The following is a 14,459-nucleotide window of genomic DNA, read 5'->3' as shown; positions in this document are numbered from 1 at the left end:
GCTCCAATCTGGCACGTCCATTTCATACTCGCTTTTAGAGGGGGAGGCACATGGGGGAAAGCAAGCCATTTGGATTCCTTTTTCCATTATAAATGTGGTATGCTATGAATCAGCATTCTTTACCCCTTGAAATATTAGAAATTTTAGTTTACAGATGGCATTTGTGGCCTGATGGATGAATCACTTTTCTTAGAACAGGTTGTATGAAATACAGTGATTATAGAATTACATAGGACTCTTAACTTGAAAAGCATAATAATTTATATCTTTGGGAACATTTTTGAAATTATTTAAGAAATGAAGTGGCTTGGCTTTGAGGTAGAGCAGAGTCGGCTCAAAGAGAACTTCAGCTTTCTTTTAGTTTTTTTTTTTTTTTTTTTAAGTTTATTTATTTGTCTTGAGAGACAGAGAGAGGGAGGGAGGGAGAGAGAATCCCTGCTCTAACAGCACAGAGCCCAATGTAGGACTCGTTCTCATGAACCTTGAGATCATGACCTGAGCTGAAAGAAATCAAGAGTTGGATGCTTAACCGACTGAGCCACCCAGGCCTATTAGCTGTTTAGTTTGTTTTCAAGGCTGAGAAGGACATATTGTATCAAAATACTTTGGGGGTGACTGGGTGGTTCAGTCAATTGAGCGTCCAACTCTTGATTTTGGCTCAGATCGTGATCCCAAAGTCAAGAGACTGATCCCCGCTGTGGGGCTTTGAGCTGAGTGTGGAGGCTGCTTAAGATTCTCTCTCTTCCTCTGCTCCTGTCCCCTGCTCATGCTCGTGCTCACTCACTCTCAAAATAAAATAAAAATATATTGACTTTTAACATGTGTGATAATGTGGACAACATGTTCTTGAAGACAGTGTTGTTGAATACATCTTAAAATTTTGATTTGAGAGCATGATTAATCATATTTCCTTACACTTTCCAGACGGTTTATGTCTATGAGTATAAATGTAAATTTCAGATTTGAGTATCTGGAAAGGGAATTCTGTAGTTTGAATTAAAAAGACAATTTATTTAACAGACCACATTGTGCCTCTTAATCTGTAACTACATCGGTATTTCCATTCCATTCTTACATTTGAAGCAATTTTAAAGTTAGCCAATAAAATAATTCTAGAATTGATGGTCAAAACAGGAACAAGCATTAGATAGATCTGTTGGACAATATAGCCTCAAAATGTAATTTTCCCTTCACTATGGAAAACTAAACTCACTGTGGAATCATATGTACTTTGTATTTACTTCAAAGTCTATTTTCTGTATGCCGGAAGATTTGGGGTGGGATGGGTGGGTGAAGAATTGTTAGAGCCAAACTCTGAGATGCTAATATATGGAGATACGAGTTCTCCAATAAAGTGTAATATACTTTTGGTAATACTAATATATTGTGTTGTTGGTAATACTAAATACTCAAAATTTTATTAAGCATATCGAGACATAAAAAAAATTCTGTCTGTATTGGCTATGGCATTCAAGCCACTAGAACATTCAAGGGAGTATTTGTTGCATTTTGAATTCGCTTTTCGTTCATAGATGTGAGATGTGTGGTTAGCAGCCTGATTTAACTAAGAGATGTGTGAGTTCCCGTGAAAATGGGGCAGCTTGATTTGAGCTACAGATCTGAAGCTCTGAGCACTGTCTACTGAAACTCAGTATTGATCTAAACAAACATGGAGGACATTTAAATATATTTATCTTGCTTCAGGCAAAAATCTACAGACATTTAATTGTATTGCTCCTTTGTGTATTTCCTTGAAATGCTGGCATGGTAGGCACTGTGATCTGGGAAATAACACGCATTTTGACAGTTGGCAAAATGCCCTCAGTCATTTAACTGTTCCAGCTAGAATCTTAACCCTAGCCCCACTCGGTAGGCACCTCTGCTCTTAGTGAATAGAGTAGACTGCTGAACTCAGGCTTACTGGTAAGTCAAGATGATCGTCTAGTGGGTGTCACTGACAGAGAGCCATCAGTTGGAAACTGTTTGGATGACAGGCCAGTTTTTAAAGCATCTGTACTAGTCTGCTTTCCTCCTTTTTTATGTACGTACTAGTGTCCACAGATTGGACTAGTTGTCCCCATCAAATTAGATTCATTCAGCACCATTAACTCTCCTTTCTCACTCCCCTCCCTCCTCTTTTTACCTTCAGGCCATGCCTCTTTCCTTCTGATTCTCCTTCCTTTCAGAAAGATTTATTAATTGTTTATCTTGTGCTGGCCTATGCTCAGTGCTGTGGGAACCAGTATTTCCAATAGCCCAAATTATTCAAGTGGAAAAGGAATATCACTACAAGCTTAACTCCCTATTTCCTTGCTCATTGTTTTTACACTGAGCTTTGGCGTTTTGAGTTTTCTTTGAAAGAAAAAAACTGAACGGTAATTTCTGAATTACATGTCTTTTCTTACTAAAAGTCTTAATCTGTCCATAGTAGTAGAGGTTGAGGCACCAGCAACAACAATTAAAGCTATCTAGCCTAAGTAAACGTTTTGTTTGTATGGGGTTAACGATGCTTGCAAAGTGCGCTCCGGGGAAGGCACACACCTCCTGAGGTAGACGTGTTGTGCTTGGTCAGGTTGAGGTAATCAGAGTCTGGACAGTCTGTTTGGAACGGTGTCCTTGCTATTTCTGTAGGTGCAGACAAGCAGAGTGATATTAGTAAGCATAGTGCATGGATGAAAAACATACCAGAAATATGGGGAGAACCTGATTCTTCTGGTTAACTTAAATTCTGGAAAAGCAAATTTTAGAATTACAGAGAGCAACTTAAAAACATATTTTTAAATCAAATTCATAAGCTGTTTCTTGGATTGTAAGACAGTTGAGTTTCAGTTTAGAGCCATTTTACTGTGAGAACACTTTTTTTCAATTGGAAGTTTTTTTTTTTTTTTTTAATGTTTGTTTACATTTGAGAGAGAGACATTAGTGGGGCGGGGGAGGGGGGGGGAGACAGAATCCTAAGCAGGCTTCAGGCTCTGAGCTGTCAGCACAGAGCCCAATGTGGGGCTCAAACTCACGAACCATGAGATCATGACCCGAGCCGAAGTCAGCAGCTTAATGAACTGAGCCACCCAGCTGCCCCTCAATTGAAAGTTTCTACGTGTGACTTCTGCTGGTGTAGCTGGTGTTTTTTGGAAATCATTAAAATTAAAAGTATTACCAATCTATACTTGTATAAATCTTTTGAGTTAGCATGTCTTAGAGGAGGTAGCACCAGAGTTGGAATCTTCTGAGACGGTTAGAGTGGGCTCTGATTCCTCAGCTATGCTTTTCTGTACTGTAGAACAGGTGGATGTGTACCTGGAAGTGAGAAGACGTGGTTTAGGGATTGTTAGTACAATGTGTTTCCTGCTTTTTTTTGTTGTTATTGGCCTTTTCATTTCAGTTCAAACTTGTATACACTCTACTTATCTGGATAGTAGAGTTGTTAGCTTTAAGAAGAAGGTCTCTAGGAAGCAAAATTTCACATAAGTGCTACCATAGTAACTTCAGGAATTCATGGCCTTTGATTTTGAGATAGTAGGCTTCTTAGCTATCTTGTTCACTTTTACTTTGGAAGGAAAGTGACAAATACGTGTTATTTTCTAGGGAGGTGTTGAATTTGAGTCAGTTAACCTTGCCCGAATACCCTTAAAGATAAAACAGCAAGTAAATAAGGCTGCTTCCATTTACTTGACTTCTACTTTTGAAGCTCAAATCATTTATGTCTTTCTCCACTGTTTACAACATCTCTATATAAGGGATAAATTAAGCATTTATTATGAAATTATCCATATCCATAGAATTAATTAAGTAGATTTTCTTTTTTTCCCCCTCTGATTCTTTTGCTTTAGGCTATAGATGTTTCTACTGAGACTCAGATAAACCGGAGAAATCTAGAGAAGTTAACAGCAAGTTTTGCAGATTGTGATTTTTAATCTACTTCCATGCATTGGGTTGTCTAAGCATTATTTGCTACCTCATGAATGATTCATGGGTGTCTACAGTCAATGGAAATGTATTTTTTGTCCCAGTTACACCCTGCCTTCCCATCCAAAAAGAGCAAAGGGAGGATAAGACATATATATAGTCTTTAATAGTGGCTAAATGGGAATTTAACCATGTACTATAAATGTATGTAGTTTAATTTTGAAGGATTTCTTAAATACATGTCTGCATGCAAGGTTGGTTTTTGTGGTATCATAGCCTATAGGATCGTTTGCCTTCACTGCCTTTTTTTTTTTCTTTTTGCTTTTGATGTATTTACAAATAATTGAATTGATTTTGAATTTATTAATTTGAGGACTTCACTTTAAGAGTTTTCAATTTTTTGGTGCTAGCTACATGAATTTTAATAAGCAAAATCCTACCCTTGACATTTTGTGGTCTCAACCTAAATGTCTGGAACTTTGCTACCTATCAATGTCACAGAGTTGGAACACAGTTTTATTGCACTTTCTTGAGAAGTGAAAAAGGCTGAAAAGGCAAAAGTGTCATAGGCCAGGATAAACTTCGGTGGAAAGATGAGTGGGGAAGTTTATAAAAGACCTACCAATGCCTTATTGGAGTACTGAGACTTCCAAGTCTTTGTTTAAACTATAAAATAATATCTTTAAAAGAAACAACTGTGCCATAATTATTGAATTGATGACTTAAACTAGAATAGCGAGAGTAGGGGCAAAAGGAAACTGTTGATCTCTCAATTTCTTTAACTTCTTTGTCACTCACAAAGCTATTTGATCTAGATTTCTTTTTATTTTTTAATTTTTGAAATTTTTTTTTGAGAGAGTGAGCGCAAGTGGGGCAGTGGGACAGAGGGTGGGAGAGCGAGAGAGAATCCCGAGCAGGCTCTACATTCAGTGCGGAGCACAACGTGGGGCTAGATCTCACGACCATGAGATCATGACCTGAGTGGAAATCAAGAGTCAGATGCTCAACAGACTGAGCCCCCCAGGTGCCCCATCTAGGTTTATTTATTTTTTTAAGTTTATTTATTTATTTTGAAATAGAGAGGGAGCGAGCAGCAAGTGTAGGCAGGGGAGGGCAGAGAGAGAGAGAGGGAGAATTTCAAGCAGGCTGTATTCTGTCAGCAGAGTCCGATGTGGGGCTTGATGTCACGAATGTGAGATCATGACCTGAGATCAAGAGTCAGATTATAAGACAGAGTATGAAAATAGAAGATAGTTTTGAGCTAACGTGTTTTGAAACTATATTGTGATTACTCAAGCTATTATATTTGAATAGAATAGAAATGTAAAATTCCTTTGACTTAAATTAAACATCTGTTAGACAGATTAGGCTTGCTTCATGAGTCTTATTTATACGCAATTTTGTTTTATTAACCTAGTGGAATCTAGAGTTTATCTTTTCTTTGAAACTAGATGCTTTGGAACATTTAAGTTTTTCTCTAATGTAGACGTTAAATGTTTAATGTTGCTACTTCAAAATACACACACATTTTCATAAAATCTTTATTGTCTTCCATGTAAGTTATTACTTTGAACTTGTTCACTGACATAGTTATATGATATGTCAAGGTCAGGTTCAGACTTTCTCTTTAAAGTATCTCTTGAAATATAAAAAATAACCTTTTGTAAAATACTGCTGTTATCTCTTAAAATGTATTTTTATTTTAACATATCCTAAATGCCCGTGCATATTGCTTTAGACCATAATGTGTGCTCACCACATTTACGTATCTCCCATCTATTTTTTTCCTCTTTATTTTTAAAAGTAAATATTAAAAACAAACAAACGAAAAAATTAAAATCTTTCTCCTTTCACACCACAGTGGCTTATCACCAAAGCTGTTCAGCCTCCAGAGTGAAATGAAAGCTGTCTGCCGTGCTGTCCACAGTCCCGCAGACCTGCTGTCCTGCTGGCTGTCCTTGAGTCCTGTGGGGTCTGGGACTGCCACAGCAGGAGCCGTATGCTTACTGCCTGACCCTTGCTTATTCTGGGATAGAAAATAAGAGGCATTTATTTATTACTTATTTATTCCAATACGTTTGCTATCTTTGGCTTCTCGTGATACTTCTACTTCAGTTTAGTCGAATCATTGTTTTTACTGAGGTCCCTGTTGATTAAAGGTCCTATTTCCTACTAAATTACAAGGGCTGGTTATGCAAAGAATATACCTGATCATTTGTTTATATAACACATTGAGGTCTCATGAGGTGGTTCAAGTTTTCACAGCGATTTGAAGCAGAGATAAATACAGGGCACCTCGAGGGATAGAGAGAGAAAAGGAAAAACAAACATTTACCCTTCCTTTAGGCAAGACGTGGTTCTTAGCCTTTCCACGTGTCGTGTCAGTTTAAACCCTGGATAAATTCTTTGTATCAGAATGTGAAGTGTGTTCTGAGTGTGTCTAAATTCTCTGATTTGAAGTTGAAACTAACCTACTTTTTATTTCCAAAGCCCTCAAATTTTATTTCTTAGGCTGTAATGTATATAGTGAAACGGAACTGTGTCTTTCAACTCATCTGCTTTTAGTTGAATCTTGTAACTGTTGCAAAGACTTTCTGTGCCACATTTTAAACTAGTTAAGTAGGAAAAATGATTCTGATCTCAAAAAGGGGGAAGTTTTGATTAACTGATCCCATCAGATACTGCAGAATGAGCTTTGTCAGAAGAAAGTACTCAAAAGATGTAAATCAAAGATGTGAAGAAAATTGGGTTAGAAGCATCCTGCTTTGTTAAGATACTTTCCTGTTATATAGAACAACATGTTAATGTTTTGTTTTTCATTGTTTTATTCACCGAGTATTTCTAACATTATAGTTGACCGTATATGTACATGTAACTTCCGTGTCAGTGTCATGAAATAAATTTGTCTTACTTAAAATAATATTACCTGAGGGGCTTTTGACTGGCTCAGCTGGCAGAGCACATGACTCTGTTTCAGGGTTGTGAGTTAGAGCCCCATGCTGGGTGTGCAGATTACTTAAGATCTTAAAACAAAACAAAACACAATTGCTGTATTACTAAACACTAATAATCATGATGGGACCCCAAATAGGTAGAAACTGGGACGCGAACATAAGTTAAGAGGTAAATGTTTAAGTCATCTGTTTAATTAAGTGTAGTTTGCTTATATTTGATTACATTTCTTAGTTACAGCGCCATCATCAGGGTGCTTTCAATATAGAGACGTGACTGTGGGACCAAATACAGTAAAGTAAAACCTTGGATTGCCGGTAACTTGTTCTGCGCGTGTTCCACAAAGCGAGCAAGCATTTCTGATACATTTTAACTTGATAACTGAGCGACGACTTGTAATACGAGCAGTACGTGAGAGTAGTACGTGACGCCGAACATCACAGGACCACAAGTGAGCCAGTGTTTCCTCTCTCTCTTACTCAGTGACGATCATCCCCTGGGTGATCGTCTCCCCTGCTCAGATGCTTGGTCTCAGTCCGCGGTGTTTGGCAGAAATCAGTGATGTTTCAGAACGCTGGAAGGTGCCCACCACTGGCACTGGTGTAGTTTTTGTCACTTCACAGGGCCTAAGGACAGTCCTCTGCTTAGGAATGCTTTGCTTCATTCTAGGTCAGGCTGCCTGAGGATATAGACCCTTTCCTCTGCTCCCTTATTGCCAGTTACATTAAATACAGTAGATGACAAGAGTTTATCAATACTGTACTGTAGTCAGCATCCGTGTGAGCGTATACAGTGGCCCCCATGCAGGAGAAGATTCCATTGGGCCAGTAGATAGCAGTGATTCTGTTAGTGATGGTGAAAGTGGTTCTACACAGTACCCCTCCTCTCTCTTGTCTCCCTCATGCCAGCCACGAAGGTTTTCAAAGGTAAGCGCAGGTTAACTTGTTTATTTTTCTTTATATTTTGTGTTTTCTTTATTTTATTATATTACAGTATTGTAATCATTTTTATATGAATATTTTTGGGTTGTGGAACAAATCATCTGAGTTTCCATGATTTCTTATGGGGAAATTCGCCTTGAAATACAAGTGCTTTGTATTATAAGCATGTTTCCAGGATGAATTATGCTCACAGACCAAGGTTTTACTGTATTATCAACACAGAGCCTGTTTCAATCGTAGTGAAAGTAGAATAGAACCTCCTTGGAACTGAAAGATCATGTATAATTGCTAGTATGCATATTGTGCTTATCATGTGCCCCATAGTGTTCTAAACTCTCCCTATAGTAATCCACATAATCCCCAAAAGAAATTTAAGTACCCACTACTGTGTTAACATTTTAGACATGGGGAAATGAAGGCACCGAGGGGTTCGGTTGATTTGCCCATTGTTGTTCACCTACTTTTATTAGCCAGTTAGAGGGAAAATTGGGATTCAAACCTAGGCTGTCATTGGTAGTGTTTTTGTTTGTTTTGTTTTACCAGAAATTGAGTTTATTTGGGAATAGCACAGGAATTGCAGTTTGAGAAACAAACGTGTAACACGCTACAAGTGAGTCTTTTGAGGGTTTTGGGTGGGATGTACTTACAGGCGAATGGGAGAAGGTCCACCCAGAGTGCAAAGAGGGGGAAATCCCGCCATAGTCTAAATAGTAAGTTCGTTGGCTTGAAGAGGGGAAGAGATTCTTGGGAGGATGTTCATTGGTTAGCAGATAAGTGTCAGTCTTCTCTAAATCAGACATTCAATGGAAATCTGTCTCTTGCTTCTTAAGTTCCATTCTTTGGAGGGCACATGGACGAGATTCTCCAATTCATATCCTCAGGTTCCATTTTAGATTGAAATTCCACATTTTCCCGTTGATCAAGATCTTTTGCAGAAAGCATTGCTGATCCCCCATGTGGTTTAGACGTTATTTGCCTTCTCTCTCTCTCTCTCTCTCTCTCTCTCTCTCCCTCTCTCCCTCTCTCCCTCTCTCCCTCTCCCTCTCTCCCTCTCTCCCTCTCCCTCTCTCCCTCTCCCTCTCCCTCTCCCTCTCCCTCTCCCTCTCCCTCCCTCCCTCCTTCCCTCCTCCCTCTGTCCCTCCTTCTCTCTCTCTCTCTCTCTCTCTCTCTCTCTCTCTCTCTCTCTCTTCAACCAAAGACATTATTAGATGGAGTACATGTTCCTTGGAGCTGAGGAGGACCATCCTCAGGTATCTTGTCCCACAGAGGAGAGAAATGGCAAGTGGATTTTATTGGACTCATTTGAACAACTAAAGGGATGAGAAATGGGGACTCCCAGTCATGTTCCTTTCCAGTGGTTAGTCAGTTTCCATGGTCAGTTAAATTTTAGGGTAAACATAAATGCAATATTCTTAGTACAGTGCACATTGGTAGTGCTTTGCCTATGAAAGTTTGTTCTCTTAAAAAGTAAACAACAAAAAACCATCATCAACAAAAAAGATTAATAATTTCAAAATAAAGTTTCAAACTAACCAGGTATGGGTAAGGATGTGACCAAGGCGTAGCATTGTGCTTGCTGTCCCCCCCTCCCAATGAGGGTCTGTGGGCCCAAATCATTGTGGTAACTAGTGACACTGAAAGCCCATAAAGTTGGTAAACTGTGTATTAGAAAGGATTATTTGATATTAATTAATAAGGAAAAATGCAGGTCACAGAAATGATACTAAACTGTTCCTTGGCTTCAAATTAAGTTTCACGGATAATTCATTCAGTAGGATTTGTGTTTGGGCATAAATCTATTTAACATGGGTTATTTTGTTTGAAGGATGGAAAAAGGGGCCAGCCCACTTTCTTTTTCATGCCCTTCTCTTAAAAATAACTTTAGAAGTTTTCCTTAATTAAAAAAAATGTTAAAAAGGAATTTCCTCGGATACCCATAATACGAAAGCTTATATAGGTCCCTTTCACACAAAAAGAAGAACATTTTCAACTCAAAAGCAAATTTCAGTTCTTAAAAATGTTTATTTATTTTGAGGGTGGGGGGAGGATCCGAAGCAGCCTCCACGCTAGCATGGAACCCGATTTGGGATTTCATCCCACAACTGTGAGATCATGATCTGAACCGAAATCCGGAGTCAGACACGCGACTGGCTGAGCCTCCCAGGTGACCCTCAATTTTTATTAAGAAAATTATATTAAAGTGAGGTGCCTGGGTGGCTCAGTGGGTTAAGTGTCTGACTTTGGCCCAGGTCATGATTTCACGGTTCGTGGGTTCAAGCCCCGCATCGGGCTCTGTGCTAATAGCTCGGAGCCTGGAGCCTGCTTCGGATTCTGTGTCTCCCTCTCTCTCTACTCCTCTCCCACTCATGCTCTGTCTGTCTGTCTCTCTCTCAAAAATAAATAAACATTCAAAAAAAATTTTTTTTAATTATATTAAAGTGAGTAAAGAAACCTTTCAATTACTTTTAAAAAGCTTGATTTATATTGAAGTATAGTTTCCATTTCTGGTTGACTCTGTTAATTTTTAGATAACCATGGTGCAACCTTAACAGACATGGCATTTACATTTTATAAAATGTAAAAAAAATTAGGCCACTCATTTTCTCAGATTTCTCCCAGTTTTGTTTCTTTTTTTTTTTTTTTTTTTTACATAGGGAAAATTATACCTGGATTATAATCCTAAATTATAGGATTAGTATATAATGTTTTTAGTTGTTTATGGGTTTTTGTGATATACCTAACAGTGTTTACCATGAATATAAAAAGAGGTTTTTAATTACCACCTTGCGTGTGCTTTACTCACAGCTGCCATTTTCCTTTTTTTCTTTCATTTTAAAGCTGTTATTAAGCATATACATAATGAAGTTATACTTTAATTAATACTGCCAAATATGCTTTTAGTGTTTCAGTAATTCATGCTATTTCTTAAATCATTGATTAAATCTAGCTCTAAAAATTATACCTCTGAGTCTTTATTCTGTAACTCATGGTGAAGTCTCTAAGTCTTCTAAAAACTTTTAATAATAGCTTGGCTACTTCCTTTCAACACAAAATGTGGAAATAGTATTTTTATATTAGAATGTAAGTGGGGGCACCTGGGTGGCTCAGTCAGTTAAGCATCTGACTTTGGCTCAGGTCATGATCTCACGATTCGTGAGTTCGAGCCCTGCATTGGGCTCTGTGCTGACATCTCAGAGCCTGAAGCCTGCTTCGGATTCTGTGTCTCCCTCTCTCTGCCCCTCCCCTGCTTCCACTTTGTCTCTCTCTCTCTCTCTCAAAAATAAATAAACATTTAAAAAAAATTTATGTAAGTGTGTTTTAAGCAAGAAGCTTTTCTTACATACCTATATTCTGCTAGTCTTTTATTATATTTTCATTATATCCTTAATACTGGTTTGGGAGGGAGAAATTATACTCATTTTATAGATAAAAATGCTGAGGCTCAGAGAGATTACTCAAGGTCAGGTAGGTGTAGGTAGCTCTAGAATTTGAACCTGGAACTATACATTTCGCAACTCCAATCTGTTTCTAGAATAATTTAGGGCTTCCTCTAGTGGTGCAAATGGAACTTCTTTTTTTTTTTTTTTTTTTTTAAACATTTATTTATTTTTGAGACAGAGAGAGACAGAGCATGAACGGGGGAGGGTCAGAGAGAGAGGGAAACACAGAATCTGAAACAGGCTCCAGGCTCCGAGCTGTCAGCACAGAGCCCGACGCGGGGCTCGAACTCACAGACCGCGAGATCATGACCTGAGCCGAAGTCGGCCGCTTAACTGACTGGGCCACCCAGGCGCCCCGGAACTTCTTGATTAGTTGAAAGCCCGGACTTCTTTTTCATTCCCCAGCCAATTGATGGTCTCTTCCAATTTAGTCTGTATTTATTTCTGGAACAGTTTTTGTATACACAGTAAGGTAGGGTGTTTTAAGTATACAGAAAAAATTTATTTGGACTTTGTTTCATATACATCTTACAGTGTGAAAAGACAAGTGGCAGGCATTAAGTTACATAAATGGGATTACAAAGCAATGTATTGACATAGGTAAAGTAATGTACTGTAGCAGGTACATAGCATGGGAAGGCCGATGGACGCTGGATTCATTCTTCTCCGTCGCTTGACCCTCTTAACCAGATGGTTATCTTGCTGTGCAGCCTAAAGCTTTGCTGTGTGGTCTAGATCATTACAACCAGAGTAGCTAGAAATGAAGCACAGAAATAAGGGTTATTTTTTGTTGATGGGACGTAGGTGTCACAAGGTGCTCATTTCTTGAACATTCTGGTTAGTAGTGGTTTTATGGTATAATCTCCGTTTCACAGGTAAGAAAACCTGAAATTCTAAAGCTGGATGCTTTTTCAAAACAAATACTGTAACGCTTGAACATATGGAGTACAATCCACCATGTTCAAGCCATTTGGTTCTGGGCTTTGCCATGTACTGCTCCTTGGGGTTAAGACAGGACACTGCGGGCAGAAGGCTACATTTCTTTTCCTCTGAGGCCTCTGATTCTGCTCACTGTTGTTACTTTTGCTGTTCCCATTCAACAGTAGAGGCTTTTCTGCGAATATTCTCTGGCCACTTTCAGTTAACTTACTTTTCCCCCTGATCTGCTAGAGACCACAAATACAATGTTTTCTATGTTACCAGCTGCTTATGCTCCCTGAATGGAGCAGGGATTTAAGTTCCTCTAGCTATAGGAACATCTTTCATACCTGAGACTGCTTTTAAAAATTCTTTTTATTACGTTTCTTTATTTTTGAGAGGCAGAGAGAGACAGAACGCGAGTGGGAGAGGGGCAGAGAGAGAGGGAGACCCAGAATCTGAAGTAGGCTCCAGGCTCCAAGCTGTCAGCACGGAGCCCGATGCGGGGCTCGAACCCACGAACCGTGAGATCATGACCTGAGCTGAAGTCGGACGCTCAACCGACTGAGCCACCCAGGCGCCCCTACCTGGGATTTCTAATAATATTTTTTCCCTAAATTTTAATGAGTGGCTCATGATGCTTAGTTACCATCTTCTTTAGATGTGTTCAGAGCCAGGATGACGATACATGTGCCACTCCTCCCACCCCCCTCCTTCCCCTCGCAGGTGTCCGTAAATGATGTGGTATTCTTTGCACAGCTGACACTGGCTTCTCATTCTTGATATTACATATGGAGTGGGAAGCCACCAACGGCGTTATGCAAAACCATTCTTCAGGAGTCTGGTAGGCTAGTGTAGCTACAAGCACTCAAACCCAATTCTGATTTTTTTTTTTTTGTCATACTGTTCTTTCTATTATATTCTACCAATCACTGAGGACAAAGTTAATGTCTTCGTTTCACTGCCTTCCCCCGTCTCCAAGAAAAGAAATCTAGCTGAGACGAACATCAAATTTTGTAATACTTGATGAATACTCTGTTCAGAAAAAGTGGCTTCACCCTTCTTAATTCACTCATAGGGAAGCAAATGGTGGACAGAGTTTGAAATTCAGTATTCCTACATCTTGCATGAAATTGGGAAGAATTTTATATAACCAAGCCCGATCCTTCAGTTTTACCAAACAGGTTGCCTAGAAAACAATCCATAATTGCATAGGTTAAAACAAAAATCATTTAAGGATTAAAGCAATGACACGAACTCCCACAGAATCGTGGTCTTTTCTCAATTGGTCTAATTCTGGTGCTGGCTTTTATCATTCTGAAAGATTCAGATGTCCTAATTTCCAGAGGGCTTAGGATTCTGCCCTCGGTCTGCAACCTACTTGCATTGTTTCACTCACCAAAGGAAATAGTGGGAGTTCAGCTCTGGTACAAGTCATGCTTTCCACTGAGATGCCCCTAAGAATAGGGCATATTATTTGGGCTCTAAACTGTGTAAATATTGGTGCACAGTGGCAGAGAATTGAAAGATGGGTGTAATCTTAGTTTGATGCCTAATTATAGGCTAACACAAATGATTCCTGATGTGTAGTTCTGGACTCTTGACGGTACAAAACAAACTCATCTCAAACCAGAATGAGCAAAGTTGGAGTTTATTTCTTCAGATAAGTGGGAAGTCCAAGGCTACAGCTGGCTCTCGGTGCATCTGGATGGGAGGACTTAAGAAATCTCACTAGGACATTCTCTTTTTCTTTTGACTCTGCTTTTTTCTGTGTTGGCTTCTTTTTTCAATTAGGACTTTGTGCGATGGCATAGCTGGTCAGCAGCTCCAGCTTCCATCGTTTTAAAAGCCACTACTGCCCTGTAACCAGAGCATTTCCCCCCCCAATAGCTCCAACAAAAATTACAGGAATAACTTATTGGCCTGGTTATGCTACCTGCTCATTTTAGAGCCAATCCTGGCGAGGGACTGGGGGTAGAGCTAGCAAATTGGTCAGTCCCTGGTCACACTAGGGTGTGTGTGAAAGGATGGAAACCCTCCCAATGGGAACCTATATGACCTGACAGTGGAAGGCTGCTTGCCTCTGTTGGAGAGAGATAGTCAGATTAGGTTTTGTGTTTCATGTGTTTTCATGGGTTTTTTTCAAGTCCAGAGCTTAGACGAGTCCTGTCTACTCACAGGAATTGGGCAGGTGTGCTAATAAATACCATTATCTCATCAAAGTGACAAATGCATGTTGAGAATCCATTCTATTCCGTTTATTGTAATAGATCCACTAGCTAAAAGAAAAGACAAATTTTGC

General features: G+C 39.2%; 1 protein-coding gene across 8 annotated transcripts in view; it reads left to right on the top strand.

Moving 5' to 3' along the window:
* NCOA2 (nuclear receptor coactivator 2) overlaps positions 1 to 14,459 on the top strand; it is a 293,750-nt gene that overhangs the window by 101,268 nt on the left and 178,023 nt on the right. The gene's annotated exons all lie outside the window — the stretch shown is intronic.

This window comes from Prionailurus bengalensis, chromosome F2 (genome assembly GCF_016509475.1).
Source record: "Prionailurus bengalensis isolate Pbe53 chromosome F2, Fcat_Pben_1.1_paternal_pri, whole genome shotgun sequence".
Taxonomy (NCBI): Eukaryota; Metazoa; Chordata; class Mammalia; order Carnivora; family Felidae; genus Prionailurus; species Prionailurus bengalensis.
This window is presented reverse-complemented; position numbering and strand designations above follow the sequence as displayed.